This window comes from Mauremys reevesii, linkage group 12 (assembly GCF_016161935.1).
Source record: "Mauremys reevesii isolate NIE-2019 linkage group 12, ASM1616193v1, whole genome shotgun sequence".
Classification (NCBI taxonomy): domain Eukaryota; kingdom Metazoa; phylum Chordata; order Testudines; family Geoemydidae; genus Mauremys; species Mauremys reevesii.
In genome coordinates this window covers 9,396,512-9,417,319 of record NC_052634.1, presented here as the reverse complement: position 1 = coordinate 9,417,319, position 20,808 = coordinate 9,396,512, and the positions used below count along the sequence as shown (strand labels likewise).

General features: G+C 42.1%; 1 long non-coding RNA gene across 4 annotated transcripts; it reads right to left on the bottom strand.

Annotated features, from left to right (window-relative positions):
- Window positions 1-1,194: 1,194 nt before the first annotated feature.
- LOC120375459 lies at window positions 1,195-19,343 on the bottom strand. Of its 4 annotated transcripts, none has more exons than XR_005586555.1 (4): window positions 19,206-19,343; window positions 10,985-11,214; window positions 9,542-9,671; window positions 1,195-2,219 (listed from the first exon to the last, which is right to left on the bottom strand). It is a non-coding gene; the product is annotated as an uncharacterized LOC120375459 (long non-coding RNA). The 4 variants fall into 4 exon arrangements; XR_005586557.1 differs by having other exon boundaries at window positions 19,312-19,342; XR_005586554.1 differs by lacking the exon at window positions 10,985-11,214 and having other exon boundaries at window positions 19,312-19,343.
- Between the last annotated feature and the right edge of the window lie 1,465 nt (window positions 19,344-20,808).

Here is a 20,808-nt window from a genome sequence, read left to right as displayed (position 1 = left end):
ATTCCTGGGGTTTAATTTGAATATTGTTCAGGGGTTTAGTTTCACTCCGTTACACTGATATACTAAGAAAAAAGATTTTATTTTAATGATGATTTTTAGAAAAGATATTTGTTCCCGTTAAGTGTTGGATCAAGATTAGATTAATTGGAGTGCTTTGTGAACAAACTGCCTATGAATCAAGGATTCACCATGTCACCCAATCCCATTTAAATATGTGAAGTTTAAGAACAGGCACTTGAATCGTGAATGAAACTGCATGCACTGAGTCGCGTGCAAGCAAATGGAACCCTGGCACAGGAAAGGAATTTAGCAGAACTGGCCACACAAATGTCAGGGAGGAAGAAAGACTGAGGCCTGGGTGGGAAAGGAGATTGCAGCATTGTTGAAACTGGCTCTCAACCAGAAGGAAATAATGCATCTGGTATATCTTTCCTCCAGCACTAGAGGTGAAACAGAAGTGGATTGAGATCCATAGGAGATATCCTGGACTCATTAACAACTTGATTATAAATAGGGCAAGGACTGCTAAGTACAACATCCTCTCACGATTCTGATAATCCCTATGAGAAGATGGATAAGGCAAAGGATAACAAATGTCTTACTGAATGAGCTATGCTTTATCAGATCTTCCTTGCTGAAACTCCACTGATAAAGCCATCCCTGTACCACTGGATATATTAAGTGCCATAGCTAGATGAATAGTTAGGGCCAGGCTATTAAAGGATGTCCTCCATTCTGTGTAAATAATTGCATGTGCAGGTAATGCTATTTGGTCTTCTAAGTACCACAGTTTCACCCACAAATCAGTTTACTTGGAAGTCCAAGGAACTTTACTTATCGCTGAAAATTGACAGGCAGTATAGACCAGTGGATAGAACACTGGACTAGGAGTCAGGAGATATGTGTTCTGGTTAAACATCTTCCAGGAAGAGCTCTGATGGATTGTAGCTTAATGAGGCTGAGATGAGGTCACTAGCAGTGTCTTCGGCTCTTTTTTGGTCATAGGAAGTATAGTTTGCTATAGTAACCCTTTTTAATCCAATAGTAACATTAATTTAAAAAGCTGATTTTTCTCCCTTCCTCTATCTGTCTATCCCTTTCATCTTTCTTTCTCTCTTTTACTCCCTCCCTTCCTCTTTTCTGAGTTGGTCAAGTAGCAGGAAGAAGAAGAAATAAGCCAAGTTTCTTATAATATATATACTACTGTGGGGGCCCAAATCAAAATCCTGGGAACTTCGCTACTCGGCCCTGTAGTGTCCCTCATGATAGAAGAGACAGGATTAGTTTCTAATGAATATAATGGGGATTCTTTACTGAGGTTTATGGACTCAGACAGGCCCAGTGGTTCTCCCTGGATCTCTAGCTCTTACACTAACGCTAGACTTGGTTGAAATGTTCAAAACTTTGAGTTTTTGATTCATTTCTTTTCTTGAATCATCACACAGGCTTTCACTGAGGTATGATTCAGACTCAGAAGTTATAGTACAGAAGGCTGGCTACATTACAGCTCCTGTTTCTATGATGAGCCCAATCAAATCCCATGATCTGAAGCACTCTTAAATTAGGATCTTATTACCCAATTACCTGTGATACTGTCAGTTCAGATGCTACTTTGTCAGTATGAAATTGGAGGCAATGGCTTGTAACAGTGGCTTAATGATTGTAAAAAAAAAAAACTTGTGTTTATAAGATATTCTGATTCTTTATAGGATTGTTAACCCAGTCTTACATCAGCAGGAAGGAAACTTGCAAGTCACTTCACTTCCCCATGCCTTAGTTCCCCATCTGTGAAATGGGGCTGCTAATAGTGACCTTCCTTCACCAGGAGGATAATTAACATTTGCACAGACCTTTACCATTACAGAAGTGCTATTTAAATGTGAATGATAATAAATGGGTTCCCAAACTGCCAGAGTCACACCTTACAGTAATTGGTTATCAAGCTAACCAGTTGATTTAATTGCAATTTAAAACTTTAGTTCCTTTTACACTTTTTTCATGGAGAGACTGGCTCCTTCCCTTTTGAACTCTTAGATGGCTGGGTAGGAAACAGCATTTGAAGTAGTTCTTGGAAGAGGTGATGGAACTGTTAATGAAGAACCACCCGCGGATATTTGGGATCTTTAGTTCCATCTGCATCCCAGGAGTCCAGGAAACCTTGCAGACGCCTTGTAGTTCGATATTAGAGCTGAAATCTCCTGAGAATAGGATTTTGGTTCCTGAATGAAAGGACCATAAAAATAGCCTCTCTTAAGATGTTTTCATCCTTCCTGGCATCAAGAGGATTCTTTGCATATATAAAGATAGGCATGTGCTTAAGGACTTTGCTGAATTGAAGCCTTAAGCACCATCCATATATTTTCCACCATTAAGAGGACATTCCAGTCTTTGCCTCAACGAATTTAGAGTAATGGCATTAAATTGTAGTGTAATTTAGACAAAGTAGGTATTCACCCACGAAAGCTCATGCTCCAATACGTCTGTTAGTCTATAAGGTGCCACAGGATTCTTTGCTGCTTTTACATATCCAGACTAACGCGGCTACCCCTCTGATACTTAGACAGTATGGTATAGACAGACAATGCCGTGGATGTGATTGAAACTTCTTCCAATCTCAGAGGCACAGAAATGAAATAAATCCCTCATTAATTAAAATAAATTGGTTAATATTTGCACACTTGTAAATGTAATCCCCTCTATAGACATTTCACATGCACAAAATTAATAATTCAATTCTGGGCTATTTCATAACTCTAAAAATTCCCCTTTGGAGTGGGGGGAGGGGAAAGGCAGTGCAAAATGGTGTTTTGCATCAGGATATGTGGAAATTTGGTGTATTGCATGTTTTGATGTGAAAGTTTAATTTTTGCTTGAACATAACTGGAATTTTTTAATTCAAAATTCCACAAGTTTCTGGATTTCCATTCAAAATAGGAGATTCTTAAAATAACATTTGTTTTTATTATTTTATAACAAATATCAGCATTACATTCAAGTATTCATGGATGAATACTTGAATTTCACTAATTATTAGATTAATGCTACTACATGAAGATAAATTACATTCTAGAAGGAGCAAAAGGCTAGTGTAACCTCTCAACAGTTTCTACAAGGGCCATTGGCAGTTCATGGAGGAAAATATCAAACAATCTCAGATTCCTGAAATTATTGGCCCTACAGGAATTATATTGTATCAAAGAATAATTACACAATTTTCTCCTGGTTGGAGGGGTTAAGTGACTGGCTGACTGTGTGTAATTTAGCATGTTAAACAAAACATAAGCACTAAGACGATAAAACAAAGAATGGTCAAAAGTATTTATCCAACTAACATCTGTAAAATTAGGATCTCACAAGAGGAAGAGAAACCTAAATATTTGGCAGAGAGACTAGACCAATAGATTACAGCAAATTAATTTTGATCCAAACGAATTTAGTCACAGAACCATATCCCCAATTTAAAAAGTTTCCCAGCACTAAGAAACACAGAAATAAGGATGAATCAGTGGAATCCTCATATATTCACTATTTGTTCAGCTCCTTCATGCATTGTTGGATAATTGGGCAGTTATGCCTGGAATTTATTGTTTAGTACTTTTACAAGACCCAAAAGTGTTCTAGGTGTTTTAATACCCACATGCACACACACACACAAAGATCTGTCTAAATAGGTTAGTAAGTACGGCCCCTTGTCTCATTCGTGTGTGTGTATGCAGGGGCAGCTCTAGGCATTTTGCAACCCCAAGTATAGCAGGCAGGCTGCCTTTGGCAGCGTGCCTGCGGAGGGTCCTCTGGTCCCGCGGCTTCGGCGGACCTCCCGCAGGCACGCCTGTGGGAGGTCCGCCGAAGCCGCAGGACCAGCGGACCCTCCGCAGGCAAGCGGCCAAAGGCAGCCTGCCCACTGCCCTCGCGGCGCCAGCAGAGCGCCCCCTGCGGCTTGCCACCCCAAGCACGCGCTTGATGTGCCTGGGCCTGGAGCCGCCTGTGTGTGTGTGTGTGTATATATCAGAGAAGAGATCAGGCTTGCAAAGGTATTTTGGTACCTAAAGATACAGATAGGAGTTATGGGATTTGCCAAAATGCCTGAGTTAAACACCCAAGTCTTGTTGACTTTCAGTGGGAGTTAGGCACCTAACCTGCTTAGATGTTTTTATAAATTTCACTAGGTATTTATCTTCATCTTTAGGCACTTAGACCTTTGCAAATCTGATTGAAATACCTTGCCATAAGTATTTCCAGGCTAAGTGTCAGACATGCCATAGCAAGTAAAAGCAACAAAATGGGGTGGACTGAGGGTAGGATAACATTTTCAGTCATAAAACCATGGATCCCACTGTTACTTATCAAACGATATATTCGTCAGTAACTAATGATACAAACAGCTGACCGCCCACAGAGTGCCTTGTTGAATCGAGGCCTATATACCAAACTCATTAGTCAGTGCCTATCTTGATAGTTGTGTCACATTTTGTTTGTTTGTTTGTTCTGTATTAACTCATTTCTGGCAGGTGGCTCAGCAGACATGAGAATATAGGAAGGACTTTTTAAGAGGGTGGCTTGGGAAACAGGGCTGGTGTGGGCACCCCAAGGGAAGGAGGCAGCACAGAGCAAAGCATAGGCAGGAGGAAGAGAAAGAAATGATGAAAGAAGTGCTGAGGCTAGTGTTGGTAGAGCAGAGAAGAATATCAAGAAAGACCAGGATATTTTGTCCATCTATAATATTTTAATGGTTCTCACAGGATCAGGATACTTTCATAAATTTACAAGAGACTGCAACACCTTCACACACTGGAGTTGTTGAATTTTGTGACTGCTTCTCGTAACCCTCATGGCAGGACACAAAAAGTGCTAACAACCTGCACCAAGCCTTTCCTACATAAAATTCTCAATGCATACCGGTTAAAGGGCATGCTTCAGGAATACCCAGTCACCATTTCCAGGTCCCTGTGGTTAATACCAGTTTTACACTTCTCCCTCTGGTAGGGATATTATGGATTATCCTTGGACCCAATTCTGCAAGTTACCTTGTCTCCTGTGAGTTGCAGAGCATCCTGACTCCTAGGTAAGATCAGGCCCCTTATAACAAAACTCTAATCTGGTATGACCAGTCTGGTTGTCCACTGAAAATATTTTGTCCTCCTGAACTAATGTAGGCTTGCCATTGGCCAGTTGAAAATTCACGGGTCCTGATTCCCCTTTAACTTGCACTGGTGTAAATCAGAAAGAATTCCACTGAGGTTGTCAGAGTAAGTGAGAAGAAAACCAGGCACCACTAGATGAGATTTTCAGGAATTTCTAGATGACTTGGCACAAGTCCCATCGACTTTTAGTGTGGCCTATACTCTTAAGTGTAGAGCTGTCAGGAATGTTTCAGGGAGGTATCAATATTTATACTGTTCATGGAACAGGGTTGGATTGGATGAATTTCCCAACTTAAAAAAATTGACTTTTTGAAAGAAATTTTTTCCAGTTCAAAATGACTTTTTGCTTTGAAATTTAAACTTAAAAAAAGTTAAACAACAAAATGTCAGGATCAAATTGAAATGTTATTTTGAAATTAACAAAGCATTTTGATTGGCCTGAATTTTTTGTCAGCTTGTGAATATTTTAGAGAATTTGACTTTTTGTCCTGTTTGAGATGGAGAAAAAATTAGAATTCTCAAAAATATTCACAGGACAGAAAATGTTTTTCCTGCTCAGCTGTCCTTATAAACCTCTTAGGTGCTTTTGAATATTCCATGCATTATCTATAGCTATCAAAAGCAGCCTTTATTTTTTAAATCTGAAATGCCCAATGTGAATTTCTTATTGCAAAAGCAGTTTGTTTGATTCGCCCAACTTGCCTGAACATGAGTTGCAAAGATGTGGTTGCAGTTAGAGCATTCTTTCCTCAATTGTTGGATTCCATGTAAAAAATCCCATACGCCTGGCAGAACAACTTGTAAATCAGTGCTGGGGAGGTGGCAAAGCATGCAAATACAAACACAGGAATCTGAAGGGCAGAAATATGACTCGACAGCAGATGTAGTCAAAACTGGCAATTGACTTAATGATTATGTCCCAGCATAGGATGGACCTGTAGCTAGTGATCAGTTAAATCCAAGAACCCTCGATCACTAGTTAACAAAAAAGGATTAAGTCACCCGGATTTTATGAGACATTGGCACCTATATATTATAAAGGGCTATTATTCATTATTACTATTTCTGATCCAAATACTCCTCACTAGGTCAATGAGTTTCATGCGCTCATATTCCATATAGAGATGAGCTAGAGCCAAAAAGTGTCCAATCCTGTAAGGAGTGGAGCACCTGCTGTCAGTTGCAGAGCACTCTTGGCTTCCATTCCTAAGAGAAACTGACAAACTTTGGGACAAAAGGCAAAAAGAGATTCACATATGTAAGCCCAGTTCTGAAATTTTACAAATGGCCCTTGTCTCTATAATGAGCTGAATGAAAGCCCCGGGTCTTAGCATTCCTGATCTAAGGGGGAATTCATAACCTGCTTCTGCTCCTGCAGCTGGAGCCCTTAAATGTGTCTGAACTGTCCCCCGTTCTGGTCTGCAAAGCATTCTCTTTTCTCCTTCATATGCATGCTTAAAGACCAGTCCTTCCATGCCATGAACCACTCCTATGTTGGTCTCCTCACCATTCTTCAGCTTCCCTGACTTCAATCATTTCCTGTGCTTCTGTCTTGTCTTATCTCATCTAAACCAGATTAGATGGTACTGGGGGTAGAGGTGCCCAATATACAGAAATCTAAAGGCCTAGCCATAGTAACTTATGATCTGAGTCTACACACTGAACCTTTTTGAGATTTCCCCCCTCCCACTTTTCTTAAGGCTTGATTTTCAGAACACCAGCAGTGCAGGCCATACACAAAAATGCAAGTGCATGTCTAACTTCTGCATGCGGTTACTATGACTGCACAAAGTAACCATTCCAGCTGGGGTTAGGGTGTGCAAATACTCTGTATGCACAGCCATGGGAAATGGAGTGCAAATGGATGCACATACATGCTCATTTTTGCAGCCTGCTCTGTGCTTCTGCCTTTAAAGAATCAGGCCTTTAATATTCATGTATAACAAAGGAAAGGCAAACTTTCCCTTATGAATGTCAAATCACTGGGCACTGCTTTGATTTTGGTGAACATGCAGGGTGTTACTTGCCTGGAAATGATCTGCTTACTGGAAACAAGCCACTTACTGGTCCTAAATACACATGCTGGTGCACGCTCTCTCTCTGCTGGATCACTTTCTGGAAGAGCTACTGAGCAAACCTGTCTGTTGCCCTGTCCTTCTCTTTCCTAGGCAGGTTGGATGGCCCAGCTCAGTGGAACCAGGAAAGGTGTGGTAGAAGCTGATAAATCAGAGGGTAGAAGCTGATAAAATCAGAATGACTGAATTATTGGGGGCAGGAGAATTAACTCATGAAAAATTACAACAAACAATTTGCATCCCCTCCTGGAGCAATCCAATCTCAAAAATGTGTATCAGAGATGTAGCTCTGCCTCTGTGCTAAGTCTAAACCTGATCTGGTTTAGATTCCAGAATCATGAAGGGGACTGAAATCCTCTCTTGAGCCAAAACAAGCCTGGCCACTTTCTGCCTTCAGTGAGGCTATTACTCAACCTTTCATGTGGTTGGGTTTGTTATATAGGTCACTTGGGAAGTAGTTGAAAGCTCCTTTGTCCATAACGAATCTGGTGTTGTAACAAAGCCTTTGCTACGTCTGGTAGCACTAACTGAGAGGATTTTCTGATGTAGCTAGAGAACCCTTTGCCTTGTCGCTGTGATTGAGTCCCTGCCTAAAGAGGGAACCAAAGTGCAGATTTTCTCATCTTTCAAATATGCTGGTTGGTGACCTATTTTCTGTTCCCATACATGAGAGTTTGTAAATAGCACACCCAGCCTCCACAAATCTGTGTTTATCTCAAAGGAATAAAAGGCTCACTTCCTTCTCTGAGGGTCCTATATGAAGGTTTCAGCACTGCTAAATAGGATTCCAACCCCATCACTGTGGAGGTCAGTGTCTTTTCAATGACTTGTCATTGTTCAATGCTGTGTTATTGACTGGCTGTCAGGCTGAGTGTCCTGTATTAGGCTTTAGATTACTGGGTAGAGTCAGAGGGCATGCCTGTACTAAACCATGGAGTGAGATTGCAGCTTATGTAGACATACCTAGATTGGGTATGGGGAGCAGTTCTTCCCAGGTTTCTTGTTAGGCAAGGCAGGTCAAGACCCTTGCTCCAAGCAAATCCCAAACCACATTTTCTCCACAGTCCCAGAAACCCTCCCTGATTCTTGAATATGTGGTTCACTTCACCTGCTACAGGAAATTGGGCCCAATTTCCAGACATTTGCTTCCTATGCCCATCCTTTGAAGAGAAGGATAAGTGGCAATGAGAGGTTTGAGGCTGCCATTAAGGGGGAATGAAATAATTAGTTGATTTACCTTCACTACTTCAGGGAAATTAAGGGTTAAATATTTGTGTTAAACTAATGTACATTTAGTGATTTTTCCCCCTCCAGTTTTCTCTATGCCTAACATGGCTGAGAGCCCCACTTCAGTCCTGTTTGCTGGCTTGTCTTTGCTAACCACATGGGGCCCTCACCTTGAAAAGTGCTGTGATAAATTGCTCAGAACTATCAGCTAGAAACCAGAGCATGGATTGTGATTGACTGCTGTTTCCTCCCCTTTCCCAGCTTCACCAGAAAGAAAAGAGGTCATGTTGCACGTGAGCACCACCATAGACTGCCCGAGGCATGGGCTGGGAAGCTTTGCACTTGTTGCAATAGGAAATCCCAGTCGAAACCAGGACTGGGTTGACCTCATTACAGCAGGATATGGCAGGAAAAACAGCTCTGATCCCAAGACTCCTTTCCTGTTTTTGAAGTGAGTATTAGGATCTACCGTTTTATGCATCCATCACGATACAGGAGTTGATTTATTTATACATTGGAAACTGCTCTCATTTTGCACTCTGCTTCCAACTTTGGTGTAGAACTGTGCTACATGTGAAAGATGCTTTGCAAACATACAGCTGATACTTTTTGAAATCTTGAGGACAAAAGGATGGAGAATGTTCCCTTTTCTTGTAAGAGGAAACACTCAAGAATGCAAAGGGATAGTTTACATGCTTGGTAGTGGTTAGAGCTGGTCAATTGTTTAGAAATTTACATTTAGTTTTACTTTATTGCTCCAAACTGAATTTATTTTTCTTTAAAAAAAGGAAACATTTTTCAATGTTTTGAGTGGCTTTTCCACCTATTCTAATGAACAGATTATAGGGCTATCCATCACCAAGCCTGAATCTAGCTCAGGTATGTCTACATGAGCTGCAATCTCACTCCATGGTTGTCTGTGCTCAAGTTTGTTCCCATCTGATGGCTGTTTGATGGGCTACATGAGAGGAGATGGTGGGTCTTAGTACAGTTCCTAAAGTGGGAAACCATCCATGCTATTAGGAAAAACCTCTACCAGTTGCACTGAGTGAATCCTTTAGTGGCAATGTCAACATGGAAACTGGAGACTGAACTTACCTCCAGAGCAGGGTTTGAGATGCACTAGCAGACTGTTCAGAGTAAGCTTGCTTTGCAGCTGCCCATGTTGTACCCAAGCAGCAGACTCCACTCTCCAACACCATCAATTTGGCCCCGAGACTAGAACAACCTATTAAAAACAATAGAGGGAAGTGTTTGTCTACATTAGACCTTCCTTAAGAGCCTGTTTGAGGGCAGAATTTGGTTATTAGATCATTTGAGTCCAGGAGCAGTACAATTAGGGCAGAAGTATTTAATTTGTGAGCATTTTGATCAGTTCAGTAAGCTGCTCCAAAAATATTGGAGGGGGGAGGAGGGAGGGAGAGAAATCAAAGTCTTTCAACTTGTTAAAAGGTTGGAGTTTTCACTGCAATTTGGGGAAAAACCCTCAAGGATTAAGGATCACTCATGTAGTGCAGATAATATTTAATTTAAAATTATCTGACTGGCCAAAATTAATTTTGCACTCCCATAGAGCTAGATTTTTGAAATATGATCTTTGTAAACACATTCTTCATGTGCAGCTCAATACAGGTAAAATGCCATTTGACTCTTCTACTATAAGCCACCCAAAAGGTCTTTAGGGTATTGGATTTTGACCACTCAAGGGTCCTTTTCAGCTAGAACCTTGAAATTTGATTCACTCTTGCCTTATTTTAGGTTATGAATTGCTGATCATTCCCTCTGTCTCTCCCCTTGGTGTCTCTTGTCTTCTATTGGGATTGTAAGCTTTTGGGGGAAGGGTCCCTCTTTTTGTTCTGTTTGTTCAGTGCCTAGCAGGAGGAGGCCTGGTCTGTGAGTGGGGCTCTTAAATGCTACTGCAATACAAATAGAAAGCAGGAAAGAGCTACAGAAAAACCAAGTGTTACCTTTATGTAATATAAGTCACTAAAGGACATCAAATGAACAATTTTAAAATAATTTAATACATATAAAGGTCACAATAGGAAAGAAAGATCTAAGATGGGTAAACTAAAGTTATGAGGTCACTAGTTCTACTTACCAAACTAACCAGTGTCCTAAACTACCACACCAGGATATATCTGATATATACATTCATTGTCACCTGAAACAATCAACTGGGTCACTAACCTAGACATCTATTGTGTTAGTTTAGATGAAATATATGGGCTTAAAAGGTGTTAGCACAACCTGGTCACTGTTCAACATTAAGCAGCATCAAAGGAGCTCTGGAGTTTTGTATACAGAGACATCAGCCTGCTTAGTACCACAGCAAACACCATAAAAAAATGGTTAGCCTTTTAATAAAGAAAAGGGAAAACAGTTAAAACATTTGAAATGTCAAATATTAAAGCTTTCATTTTAACATCCCTTGTTCCCTTTTGCTGGAGAGAGAGTTTTTAGAGGGGGGAGAAAGACTTGTTGACAGTATCTAAGATGGTAATAACTGTCCTTTTGAGGAAAAGAAGTTGCTGAGATGACCTGGAGCTGCTACTGTTATTAAAGTCCAATCCTGTTTAATCCTGGGTGGTGTTTGGGATTCAGATCTAGTCAGTAGAGGCAGCAGTGTCATCTGGGTCCCTCTCTCTGGTCTGGACTTCTCTCAGGATGAGCATAACAAAGGCTTGGGGTCCCAGGAGATGGTGGGGTGACAGCCATGATAGTGAAGCTTGCTCCAGTAGCCCTTATTCCTCCCTCAATTTTCAAGGACCCTAGAAGGGAGTGATGGGTGGAACAGATTTTATTGTTAGATCAGGATAGCCTTGTTTGACACCAGTTTGGGTTCTAGTTCCACTTTTATTTGCCAAGCATGACCTTAATACAGGCAAGTTCTATCAAGAGGCCTTTCTGTTTGGACTAATTCAGTCTATCTCCATTTTTGTACCTTCCCCCGCACACACACCTCAACATTTAAAATAAAATAAATGTAGGTTATTGTGACTGCCAGGGACTTAATTGAGAGCTCAGCTGTAAAAAGTAAGGTAAATGTGTAGGCCCAATTATCACAACTATGGCTATTAAGCCCTATGAAAGGAATTCACAAATATGTTCCAAGAGCTTGGTAAGGTGGAGAAAGGGACTGCTGCTTTTCAGTAGAATGAGAGGAAAAGGTTTGCTCTGAATAGGTAGTGAGGAAGGACAGTGAATGACATGTCTAATGACAGCATGCTGGCTTCTTTAGCCAACAGTGACTACATGGGGTTCATTGGCAAGGTGGAGCTATAACCCAAGTAGTTATAACACCAAGCTGAGGTTTGAGTTTCTCTGTGACCATGGGCAAATGGCTGTCTCTCCATACTTAGGTTTCCCCTCCTCTATAAAATGAGTATCCTATTGGAGGTGTTACAAGGCATAATTAAGGCCAAATTCTATCCTCAGATAAATGCATTCATTTCCCATTGATGCTATGGGGAGCTGCATGGACATACAAGTGTCCAATGTGACTCTAAATGGTTGTAAAGCATTTTGAGTTCAAGATGCAAATTACTAACCTTATAAATAAAAGACAGGTTATCAATATTATTTATAATTTTTATTGTGTGCAGTGCTTTGAACATACACACTTTAAACTACAGTAATGGCCCAAAACACATTATACAGTAGGAGTATTGTGGTTTTGGATCTTTCCTAATAAGATAGTGCTATTTTATTAGTAATGTACAAGACCAGATAAAACTCCTATTGGGAGTAACACTAGTGACAAGAACTGATTCCACAGGCCTGCTAGAAAATGCAAATCTGTTTCTGCCAGAAGGCTCTCATTTTCAGTGGATGGGGAAAAGGTATTTTCATTGCCAGAAATGGTCAATCTCCAATTAAGTTAAATTTAATTCAATGTTTTTACTGGGGATGTGTGCAATCCCACGGTTTGCCTCAAAACATGGTTGTTAGGAATTCCCCCTTATGTTGCAGAGGGACTCCCTCTTCAATTCTGTGAAAGATTGTTCTCTTTTGACATCACATCAATCCCCTGTTAGACACTGGAGCAGGGTGGTTGCTGTCTATGGCATGCAGGGAGAAGGCTATTAATAGAACACACTGCTCTTAAAATACACCCAGGGAACCTGATTATATCTTAGTGCTGTAAATCCCTTTGAGGTGTATATCAGAACAGATGTAGGAGGTGTTAAGGATATACTAAGAGCCTTGAGTGTTGTCCTGAATACCAAGCAGTCAAAATTCCCACACAACACCCCTCCCCCTTGCTCTTAATAGCCTGGTGTGAAAGTGACAGGGTATCACTTTTGATGGAAAATAGGGTTTGACTAAATGAAAGTTTCTGTAGAAAAATTTGTCCATGGAAAACTGGTCAAAAAAAGTTTTAATTTAGTGTGGGATTTATTATTTAACAGAATATTGAAATGGAAAATTGTTTTCATTGAAATTTTCAACAGGGAAATTAAATTGGAAAAAATTCCAACTAGCTCTACTTTTTTCTATGTGCTCCCTTCTCCAACTTTATTCCCACTAGTAGCAAGAGTAATTTGGCAGCTGTGCCCCAGGTTTTTCTTTAATGTACAAAATGTTTCCTTGTCTTCATCATGCTTGTTCCTTAAACACTGTCAAAAGGAATTTTAGAGTCAATGATTATTTGTATAGCAAGAGAAGAATAAATAGCAAGTACATGCATATAATCCAAGCATTCTGACTGCATGAATGATTGGATATTAACTCCTTTAAACTGGTGGGAGTTGACAGTCACACCTTGTGCCATTGGAATGCAATTTTCTCATCAGGTTTAATAAGGTCACAGATTTGACCTCTCACCTCATTTTTACTAGGTATTCATGATCATGTGGGTATTATCTAACTACATCCATATTTGTATATGGAGATCTAGGTCTGTAGCAAATATACATAAGTCTAATAGAATGGTATTGCTTTACCAGGCTATAACAAATCAGTGCAGCTCCTTTTCCAAAAGTCAATAAATTTACTACTTGTATTGCCATAGCCTGTAAGAGCTCTTACAGACCAGGACCCCATTGTGCTAGGTGATATACATGCAGAGAATAATAAGATGGTCACTGCCCTTAAATAATTAGTCTAAATAGTGTGTGTGTAAAAAATAGCAATAGAGGAACCAAGTTCAGGTCATAAATTACAAACAACTGTAATCAAACTGCCTGTAGAACTCCTGCCACCTCCTGATTGAGGTTGAATATACTCCTTCTCTGAGGGTATGTCTACACTGCAGTAGGGGGTGTGATTGGAGCTTTAATAGGCATACCCACACTAGCTCTAATTTAGCTATTCCACTAAAAGTATCAGTGAAGATGAAGCAGTGTGGGCTTCAGCATGGGCTGTACAAGCCCACCTGATCCCCCAGGTGGATATTTGCTTTGCTAACCTGCACTGAAATGCAAGACACTGTCTTCACTATTTTTAGCAAGCTACCTAGATTAAGCTGGCTCAGGTACATCTACATGAGCTGCAAATCACACCTCTGATTGCAACATAGACATACCCTAAATGAAAGCCACCGGTGAGAATGATCTGTTGGAAATACATGCCTGAAGTTCTGTTTCTGCACAACACGCATTTAGTAGAGGAAGAGATTTTTCCTTCATTGTCCCACCAGTGTACCTTAGCCCCAGAAGTACACTCTCCAAGATGAAGGTTGAGGGGGCAGAGATCCACTTTCCAACCCTATTCAGTCCATAGCATCTCTGCTGACACTGCCAAAAATGTCATTAGTGCTAAAATTGATGATGGGTATGATATTGATGTGTCCAATGCCAGATACCCAGCTCCCTTCCAACTTCCTTCACACAGGCCCCCAGATGGTAAAAACTTAGTCAATCCCTGCCCTAAACCAGTGACCTAGATACAGTTGACCTTAACACAGGTGACTACAACCTATTACCAGTTCCCCAAGCCACCTCATACTCCCTCCTGTTTTCTTTTTGGGGAGGTGGGAGTGCTGATGTTCCACTAATCTACCATGAGACCCTTTCCCCTGCTTTTACCTTGTCCAGCCCTGTAGACATTTTTAACTTTAATTGAATGACTTCAAGCAGGGACAGAGCCCTGCAGCTGATAGCCATTAGTAAATCACACTTTGGCTATAATTAAGCAACATGAGGCTCTCCAAAGCCAATGTTTTATATCATCTCTCACTTCTTTTAAAGTAGTGACTCACTGTATTTTGTTACAGTATGCAAGGAATCTATTTATATAGCATCATCTGCACAGTGTAACATGCTTTGTGCATATACCATGCTGGAGACAAACATGCAAGTGCCTGTCAGAGGCAGCAATGGGGCCCAGCAAGAAGAGTGGCAATTGAAAGAGCAAGGTGAATACTATTTAAAAGCAGTAAAGGTGCAAAAGGCTCTCTGTGCAGGGGTAGAAGGGGCAGATATTGGGTGGAGTAATACAGTAAGTGGGGAGTGATAGTGACAGGCAAGGAAGGTGAGGTGGGGGATTGAAAGAGGGGAAGGGGGAGTGCAGATAGAAGGGACAGGAGTAGGGGTGAGGATGATGGGTGGAAGGGACAAGAGCAGTGCAGGAATAGGCAGAGGCCAGTGTCTGCTATGGGCCAAAGAGAACAGGAAGGTTTTAAACTGAGCCATGCTGTGTAAATAAAATTTTCAAAGAGGACAGGGAGTGCAAGTAAGAGCCCCAGCTGGAGGGACACACATGGCTGGGGTTTGCATGCCTAGGTTTCTACCTCAGCTGTCCCAGAGTGGAGATTCTCTGCTTGGAGAGAGCAGCTCCATGGATCCAGAACCCAAGACATTGTGGTGGTTCCTGATTTCATAATCATAGAGTCTTACATAATCCATATGAACTAAAGTGTCATTAGGACGAACCAGGCCAGAGATCAGTATGCGGATGGTGATTATATTGTGCTTTTATGTGGCACAACACTTCCTTTCCAAGTGGTGAAGGAGTCATGCCTGGTGCCAAGGGCATAGTTACCTTGTTAAGAGGGGACATAGGCATTTTATAACCCCTCTTATCCAAGGTTTGTTACATAATGCCATGCGAAGGCAGACAAGCATTAATTTCTCAAACATTTTTGTCTGGCACCCCCTGCCCCATGCTTTTCTGTACCACCCAACCCCTCAGCATCTCTCTGTTCTTACTCCATTTATTTATGTTTTACCCCTGCTGACTAGGGGAATCTTATCCTGAAAGGGCTGTGCACCTTGCACTCCCAGTGAAGTCAATGGGAGTTGAGGGTGCACAGCACCTTTTGGGATTGGGCAGTAACTGACGGCCAGTGCTGCAACCAATCTTCACTCAAAACTCCCATTGGCTTTGAACCCCAAGCTTACATTGTATCTTAGACATACTCAGTGACTTGCCCAAGGGCCATCTGTGGGAGCAGGGACTTGAACACAGGTTACCCAAGTCTAGGCAATGCTTTAATGACTGGATCATCCTTCCTCTAACCCAGAATGCTGCTTCCCCCCTCCCCAACTCCCTTTCCATGCTGCTAGATTCACAAGATTTCCCCTCATCCCATTCCCTTTAATAATGGGTAGACCTGCTCAAAAAACAATTACAATGAAGAATATTTGCTCAGAACACTTATCAAAAAGGAAAATTAGAAAAAAGGTTTTGCAAGAAAATTCAATATAAAACATTTAGGTTAAAAACCTTTAATTTTTATTTTGCATTTATTTCCTTCTAGTTTTCACCACTTTGCAATGGCATAAGTTGGAAAGCAGGGGGAGAACTTAGTTTTCATTACACAAGGTGAGGTGAAAAAATGGTTGACTCCTCCCACCACTGTTTTTTACCTTATTCCTTTATCCAGTGGAAAGGGGGTAAGAAAATGGGAGAATTAAAAAATCTACCATTTTGGGAAAGAAAAATGGACATTTGAAGTTGAATTAAAAAATTCTACAGAAAAAGTCTAGTTTTCTGACCAGTTATACTACTAGGGAATACACATCAGTCAAACCTTTTCTGAAAGGTTACTGGAACTGCTAGATTCTCAAGCATCCTTGAGACTAGACACAGGTGCCCATCTAACACCCACCTGTATCCCTGCTACTCTTTATACTTTGATTGAAAGCAATCCCAGGACACACCCTGGTCTGTAGTGATGCTAAAGCTTTTGCACTGTTCTCTGCTGCTCCCCAGTGGAGATATGCCAAGCTTCACTCAGTTCTGAAGGACTCCTTTGAGGTGGAGAGGGAGAAGGATTACACTGGTTTGGGATTCTCCTCTGGGCCTGGATCCAGCTCTATGAGCACCTCCAGCAGTGGCTTCCCCCAAATGTGAAAACCATAATCTGATTGTTATCCCACTCTGGCTTTTCACACCTCCCACTCTGACCCTCACCCTTTCTTCTCCTGCTTTTCCCCAGGCCAGTGTCACTCCTCCCTACTGACTCCTCTTGCTCTTACTTCACAAACTCTAAACTAGCCACCCTCTGCTCACTTACATTTCTATGGGGGCGGTAGGACAGTCTAGAGGTTTGACCAGAGAAATGGGAATCAGGAGACAGGTTCTGTTCTTGATGTTGCCACAGCTTTTTAGCACTTTTATCAAAGCCAAATTTTAGTCTCATTTTCCCCAGCTGGCAGAAAGGAGCAGTAATATTTATCCACTGTCAGAAAAGATTTGAAGATTATCAGATGAAAATGTGGTAGTGCTTGATTTTTGCAAAGCATGGAAAATTGTGCTAAATTTGCTACAAAAGAAAGTGAATCTCTTTAAAGTGTGTCTAGTCCAGGCCCTGCTGTCTTAATCAGCTAAATAATTAAGGGCATGTCTACACTGCAGTTAAACACCCACTCAGTTCACCTGAGCTCTGGGACCCTCTCCTCTCCCAGAGCTTGGGCTTCAGCTTGAGCATGAATGTCTACATTGCAATTAAATAGCTCCTTAACCCAAGCTCCCTGAGCCCAATTCACCTTTCACAAGCCAGTCATGGGTGATTAATTGCTGCCTAGACATGTCCTCAGAGACCCAGAGGCATCAGGTTTGTGTAGGCAATAAAGGGTGCAGGCTATTTGTGATGGTATTAATGGCAGACACCAGAAAATAGACTTACATAAAGTTCTGGCACCAGCTCTAATCTTGTCCCTCTCATCTGGCATAGGCAAAAAAGTAACTCATTGCATCAACTTTTGTGGTAAATGTCAGTGCAATATGTGGTGATTTGGGTTGTGTTTTGCTTTTACGATAAAAACTGTTTAAGTGACCTTACAATGACACTGGCTCAAGTATCTTATTAGTTAATTGTTAATATCTTAAATTTGTAAAGCATCTTTCACCCCAAAGCATTGTAATAAACTAGACAGATAGGAATTACCCCCTCACACCAATAGTCTTTTCTGGGGCTGGATTGTGGCAGCTGCTTAAAATGCAAAATAACACTACTCACTGGTTCACAAGTAGTATGTGGAGTACTGTATGCATTTCCACCTGCTGGGGGAATTTAGTTAGGCAAAGTGAAATGAATCAACCTGGAAATGTAGTAATAAGAATACCTAGCTCACATCACCCATAGTTCCCAAAGTGCTTTACAAAGAAGCTCTCAGTATCATTTAGCATATTTTACAGATAGGAAACTGACACAGGGTAGGGAACTGACTTGCTCAAGGTCATCCTGCAAACTAGTGGCAGTACTGGGAATTGTCCAGTTCTCTTCCATTGTCTTACTTATAATTTGAATTGCAGTAACACTTAGAAGCCCCAGTCTTGGACCCAGGACCCCACTGTGCTAGGCACTGTACAAAATAAAGATTCCCTGCCCCCAAAATTGTACACAAAGTATCAGAGAAAAGACAACCAGAGGAGACTGAAAGACATGGGGGAATACAAGGAAACAATGAGACAGTATCTCCAGCTATGGGCTCTCTAATAGCCAGAAGGTGGTCAGGAGAACCTTGGATTTACCTCTCATGCAAAAGACTGCATACATAATAGGCTACCAGAGGTGCAAATACCACCCTAGAATATTGCTTCAGTATTCAGCTTCAACAGAGAAGGAAGAGTGCCACTTGCTGAATCCCCAACACCACCACAGAGGCTAGATAGGTTGTTTTTAAAGTATTGATTGGTGGGGGCTGAGCAGGGGGGCCCGGGTCAGAGATGGTGCATATGGAGGAAGAAGTAGTTGCAAGTCATTAAGTGGCCATAAGATTAAAACTCAGGGGTTCAGGACCCCCCAGGGAGTCACAAGCTGTCAGCCTCCACCCCAAACTTCATTTTGCCTCCAGCATTTCTCATGTTATATATTTTATAAAGTGTTTATAATTTATAAGGGGGTCACACTCAGAGGCTTGCTGTGAGAGAGGCATCACCAGTACAAAAGTTTGAGCCACAGCACTATCAGGCATTTCAAAGGAGTTGTGACAGGGTTGGGGGACCCCATCCCTCTTAGGGTGTACTGGCAGGGCATACATAGCCCACACTTGTCTCTGGAGAAAGTCAGTATACTTGCCCCTATTAGTAGGGCCTAGTGGTCAGTCAATGAATCAGCCCCCATCAACAAGGCAATAGGGCCTAGAGGCCTCCTGCAGGGAAGGGGGCCACTACACAAAAAAGGAAGTTGCAGCCGCCTAATAGGGGGCACCCAGGTCCTCCCTCTCCACCATGCCCCAGCACAGGGCCCTAGTAGTGACAAGAACATAGGCCACTGAGTCAGCAGGGGCAGGTGGCAGCAATCAAGGCACACTGACTCAAAATGCCATTCACTGACCAAGCCACTATCTAATCCCCCTGGGCTGCTTCCTACCATGGCTCCCATTGCTGCAGTCCAGGGATCTCTGCTGCCTCCAGGTTCCCCAACCTGCATTGTGCCCAGCAACTCCAGACGCTCCAAGACTTTGGCTGATTCTCACCTGGAACTAGCAGCATGTAGCCTTCCTCTCCAGCAGTCAAACCCAACTGAGCTGAGCTGTTCCCTTTTATACTGGTGCATTTGGCTCATGCCCAGTAGAGTTGAGGGGGCGTGGCTTCCTCAGCCCACAATGTAGGATTAACCCTTTCCTGTCCAGTGCAGGGGGAGTGCGCCCCATCACAGGAGCCTAAGAGAGTTAGATATCCATCTCCCACTGAAAATCAGTGAGTGTTAAGCACATATAACTTGCTTAAGCTTTTTTTTTTGAAAATCCCATCCTGTGTTCCAGCAAAGCTCCTGTCAGCTACGGTGGGAGCAAGATCAGGCCCTAAGTGAGCAAAAGAGAACATAAAGGGATCTAAGATGGCATAATTACATGTCAATGGGCCACAAGAAGGTGTAGGGTGAAGTGTAGGGTAGGGGTACTTCAACTTATCCCTCCTGTACATCCTTCTATTCCATGCCTTTTATTCTGTAAACTACACAGTTTAGGCTCACTTAAACTCATGAATGATATGTAACTTACACCTTATGTATGACCTGTGAATTTGTCCGAGAGGTTTTCCTGGTTTGCAAAAGGAAACATTTGCTCTCTCCAAACAAGCTCTTGCATCCTGTCTGATGTTCTATATATTTACCCTTTCAGGTGGAAGATAAATTCCTCTTTCCCAGGAGTGCCCTGTGAGACAGTAGAGAGCATTGCAACCAGACTTACTCAGGATGAACCAATCCTACATGTGATTGACCAGTGACACTTTCAGATTTTTGTGAGTGAGTTTCATGAGATTATGCATCAATTCTTTGGAATCTGCAAGGAAATTCTCTCATTGTATACAATTAAAGAAAGAATGCAACATCCTGCTCTCCCCATCCAGTGCAAGGTAAGGAATATTCCGCTATTGCTGACCAAGCTTTTGTGTATGGAAATATAGACACCACGCCACTAAAATAATTCAAGCTGTTGATTCATTGGTGTTTTTCTCCAATAGTAATGCCGCAAAAATCAAATGAGCAAGTATGAATGAATGTGCATAGAGCTCTGACATGCTAATGGGTTGGCATCCACCAGGGGCGGCTCTAGGCATTTTGCCGCCCCACGCACGGCAGGCAGGCAGCCTTCGGCAGCTTGCCTGCGGGAGGTCCCTGGTCCCACGGATTTGGCGACATGCCTGCAGGAGGTCCGCCGAAGCCACGGGACTAGCGGACCCTCCGCAGGCATGCCGCCGAAGGCAACCTGCCTGCCGCTCTCGCGGCAATCAGCAAAGTGCCCCCCGTGGCTTGCCACCCCAGGCACACTCTTGGTGTGCTGATGCCTGGAGCCGCCCCTGGCATCCACTACCAAAGGGTAAATGAAGCGATGAGAGGCCTGAAATATGTTAACCTTACATGATCATAACTGACCTGCTTTCTGCATATCCCTGTGGAAGGCACCAGCTCATTGGACTGCTGCAACCTTTCTAGGGCAATGCCAGATCTTGCTGTTTTCAGGGTGGCACCT